This window comes from Podarcis melisellensis, assembly GCF_964234715.1.
Source record: "Podarcis melisellensis genome assembly, chromosome: Z".
Lineage (NCBI taxonomy): Eukaryota > Metazoa > Chordata > Lepidosauria > Squamata > Lacertidae > Podarcis > Podarcis melisellensis.
Genome location: NC_138547.1, coordinates 20,036,097 through 20,040,726, shown reverse-complemented (window position 1 = coordinate 20,040,726; position 4,630 = coordinate 20,036,097).

The following is a 4,630-nucleotide window of genomic DNA, read 5'->3' as shown; positions in this document are numbered from 1 at the left end:
TTGAACATTATTATTGTTTTATTAATCACCTTCTAAAGCATCTCAATGTGATTTACAAGTAAGATAACTAAAAGCATGAAAAACATCAAAGGCATTTAAAACAAGACCAAACGCTAATGAGTAGGTACTTGAAAGCTCTATTCAGCCGTTCTGAACAAGAGGAGACTGAGAGGTGAAATGAGAGCCTTGTTTTCTTCTGTTCCAGAGGGTAGGACCTGAACCAATGGATCCAAAGGAAAGAAAGGAGATTCTGACTCAGGAAAAACTTTCTGAGGGCATCACTGTGTGAAAGGAGGTGGGCACTCCTTCCTTGGAGGTTTGTAAGCAAAGGTCTGCCAGGGATTATTGAGCTGTGCATTGCAGGGGGTTAAACTAGATGACCCTTGGGGGTACCTTCAAACTCTATGATGATTCATTGAAAGTTTCTAAAGAGAGTTTGGGTAGTCACCTGTCAGGGATTGTTTAGTTGCATTTCCTGCATTGCAGGGGGGGTGGACCACATGACCCTTAGGGATTCCTTATGGTTCTATGTTTCATTGAAGGTTTTTAATCAGAGGGTTTTTTTGGAGGGGGGATCTGTCAGAGATTGTTGAGCTGTGATTTGTGCACTGCAAGAGGTTGTACTAGATGACCCTTGGGGGTCCCTTCCAGTCGTACAGTTCTATGATTCCACAAAACCTGTCCTGTGAGGATTCCAATTGCCACCAATACAGTTGTTGGAGGAAAGGACTGTGTGATAGCAAGTGCAGCCCTGTCCTTGTGGCCAAGGCAGTATCCTGAACTTGGTCTGGAAGAGGTGGGCGAAAGTGGGTGCTTCCTGCAGAGCAGTTGATCTCCAACAGAATACAGTGGTACCTCGGGTTACATACGCTTCAGCTTACAGACTCCGCTAACCCAGAAATAGTACCTCGGGTTTAGAAATTTGCTTCAGGATGAGAACAGAAATTGTGCTCCGGCGGCGCAGCAGTAGCAGGAGGCACCATTAGCTAAAGTGGTGCTTCAGGTTAAGAACAGTTTCAGGTTAAGAACGGACCTCCGGAACAAATTAAGTACTTAACCCGAGGTACCACTGTATGGGTAAGGAGAAGGGATCTGTCCCTTTGAGGCCATGAAATCTACTTGTGAAAGCCTGTCCTCATGGAGAGTGTCAGCAAGTTGACCAAAACATCTTTTCGCTAGACAAAGCTCTTCGAATGCCTTTTGTTGAAACACGGTCTCTAATTCTAAATTAATTAACAAAATGAAGGAAAGCTTTCAGGAGGCAAGAGTGCTGATTGTGTATCAAGGGCTCTATGCACACAAAAAGCTTCTGGATAGGAGCATCTGATTGTAAATGATTTCACAGACTGTGTGTAAAACATTATATCACCCGGTAATTCTGAGATGTTTTTCCTAACGTAAAGCCTCTCAGCACCTCAAATGCACCATCACTTCCCATGCCTCCTCAGTAGCTCAAAAGAACAATTCTTCTCCATCTGCTTTGTGGCAGGCTTTTAAATATTTGAAAGCAGGTATTGGACCATAGTGATCCTCATTCTTCTTTTGGGAAGGCAACATTGAGCTCATTTTGTCTGTTACATCACATTTCTTGCATTCCAAACACTAACTACCCCCTCTATGTGCAGCAAGCAAGCTTTCAGGAGTCAGCTGGGGAATCTGCCTCAACATTCAGGCTTTCTGGAATGACCAGAAGAACATAAGAAGAGCCTTGCTGGATTGGGCCAATGGCCCATCTAGTCCAGCATCCTGTTCTTGCAGTTGCCCATTATGGGAAACCAATACAGAACAACAAACCCCTTTCAGTCAGCAAGCTGACTTCAAGAACAAGAATGCTTTGCCCTCCTGTGGCTTCCAGCAACTGGTGTTCAGAAGCATTTCTGCCTCTGACTGCGGAGGCAGAGCACAGCCATCATGGCTAGTAGCCATCCATAGCCCTCTTTTCCTCCACAAATTTGTCTAATCCTCTTTTAAAGCCACCAGAGGTGGTGGCCAAACCCGCCTTCCTGTGGGAGTGAGTTCCATAGTCTAACTCTGCACTACATTGAGGAGGACTTTATCTGTCCTGAATCCTCCAGCTTTCAGCTTCATTGGATTCACAGTTTAAAAAACCAATGTGCACATTTTGTTTGTGTGCCTGAAGATTCTGCTTTTTATTAACTCTACTGAAAACGATAATGCCACATAAGTGTCTTTTCCTCTTTCTGTGGCTGTATAGCAATGGTGCTAGAAAACTACTTGGCACAAAGGGCCTCTCTTTTCTTTCTTTCTTTCTTTCTTTCTTTCTTTCTTTCTTTCTTTCTTTCTTTCTTTCTTTCTTTCTTTCTTTCTTTCTTTCTTTCTTTCTTTCTTTCTTTCTTTCTTTCTTTCTTGAATACTGATATCTAGTTTTGTTTCCAGAAAAGCTAGAAAGGAGCTGCTGGATCTCCTGTGCCCCCCCCGCCCCCGGTCCCTGGACAATGAGTCATCCATTCAAAAGTTTCCATCTTACTTTAATATTGTTTAATTCTTGGGGCTTTGGGGTTTTTTTGTGTGCGGTTGCTGCAAACTTCATAAATGCTTTTGGCATAAGAGAATCAGTCTCAGAAGGATATCTCCTTGCACTGTAGACTTTTGGAACATGTCATGAGAGCAAGGCAGAGAGATATAAAAGAGCCAGGCTTTTTAATATATCTGTGCTTGGAATTGAGGTTTCAAATCATGCATCTGACTGCAGAAAGGACAGCAAAACCATCACTTCTCAGACTGGAAAGCATCCACTGCTGCTGGCTTGAATCAGAGAACCTGTTGTGAAGAACAAGGGCTGAATTACATGACATGATTTCCAGAATCAATTCTTGGCTCCATCAGTGACGTGAGGGTTTCACAGTGCATCTGTTCCAGGAAAAGCAGTGGAAATACCTAGCACAGAAGAACAAGTCCTGCAGAAGAAAAGTTAGCATGGCTTCTGAAAAGTCCTGTTTCACTCAACAAGGATGCAAGAATTTGGAACCAGAGGTCTTTGGCATATTGCTCCCTTGCCCCCCCCAATGATATTCTTTCATGTGGTTTTGTTTTGTTTTGTTTTACTTTACAAATGGTGTTCTATGGGGCAGAGTGACTCCTCTCCCCTTGAGGTAAGAGATTTGTGTCTATTTCTGTATTTGGAGCTCAACCTCAGCTGAGGGGATTGAACCAGTTTTCACCAACCTGGGGCCCTCCAGCTGAATTGTACTACAACTCCCATCAGCTCATGGTTGTGCTGGCTGGGGCTGATGGGAGGTGTAGTCCATAGTAGTTGGATTAGGCACAAGAGACCATTTGCTCTGTGAAGTCACTCCCTGCTTGCACTTGCTTCTGGACGTGGTTCTGCCTTCACATCTAGCCCTCTTTCACTTGACCCATGTTTTGATTGTATTGTATTCAGATTCATTCTAATGGGTCTGAAGTTTTTCTCATGGTTTCACAACTGTGCCTTGCAAAAATCTGACTTTATCTTCTGACTTGGCTGTGTCAGTTGCACAGAAAATCTGAAGAGGGATTTTGCTTCAGTTCAGCAGGTAAGATAAGATTTTCTCAAGGCACAGCCACAGAACAATTAGAAAAGCTCTTGGACTGTTATGTACTAAGCTTGGATCCTAGAACAGTAGGCAGGTAAGATCCTAGAATGCAACAACTGATTGGCCTGCAGGAGAAGACCAACCAGGCTCCAGAAGGGAAGCAGAATCAGCCACTCATTGTGTAAATAATCTATATAAAAGCCTGAGGTTTGGGAGGAAAATTCAATCACTGTTTTACAAGCTGCAATAAAGAGCATGAAATCACTGCAGGACTCTGAGTATATTTCATGGACGCAGGAGAATTAATTGACACAGGAATACTGTTGTGGGCTTGGGTGGTCAATTGGATGATGCCCTGAGCCCCTTCCAGTTATCGGGCCCAGTGAGGTTAAAATTTGGCAAGAGGAGTTTGCTGAACTGGTTGGATGGGTACCTTAGCTTAACCGGCTACTTAAGCTTAGTTATCAGCATCTCAAAAGGATGAGCAAGACTACAAGAGCTGCAACTAAGTGACAGGGCAACCCAGGCTAATGGGTGGACCTTTCCTCCATCCCTACTTCACCTAGCTGCTAGGCGGTGTGGGAGAGCTGAGCTGGAAGAGGACTGGGTCACTTATACATGACCACTTTTGTATCTCCTAATTACAGTAGTGGAGGAAAGCAGGGTGGCACAGGGGACTGTAAGGCGGCATCTCCTTTGATTGTCACCTACAGTCAATAGTAAAGATTGGCAATTTTAATTTCAGAGGCATTTTGTGTATTGTGCAGAATTGACCTTTTACTGTGGTGGCTCCTAAACTCCTTGTCTGTTGACATCAGGCAGATGCCTTCCCTGTGCTTTTTGCAGTGCTTGCTAAAAACTTTTTTGTTTAGACAAGCCTATCCAGATATTAAGAATGCTAGTGTGGTTTTAGTTTATTGCTGGTTTTAATTTTTTGAATGTGTTTTTCCTAATAATTGTACTGTTTTATTCTTTTTGTAAACCACTTGTAAGTTTTCTATAATCAAGTGGTATGTAATTTTTTTGAAATACATAATAAAATAATGTGCACAGATTGAACGCTTTAGTTTTCAAGTCTAAGGACTTATTTTTCT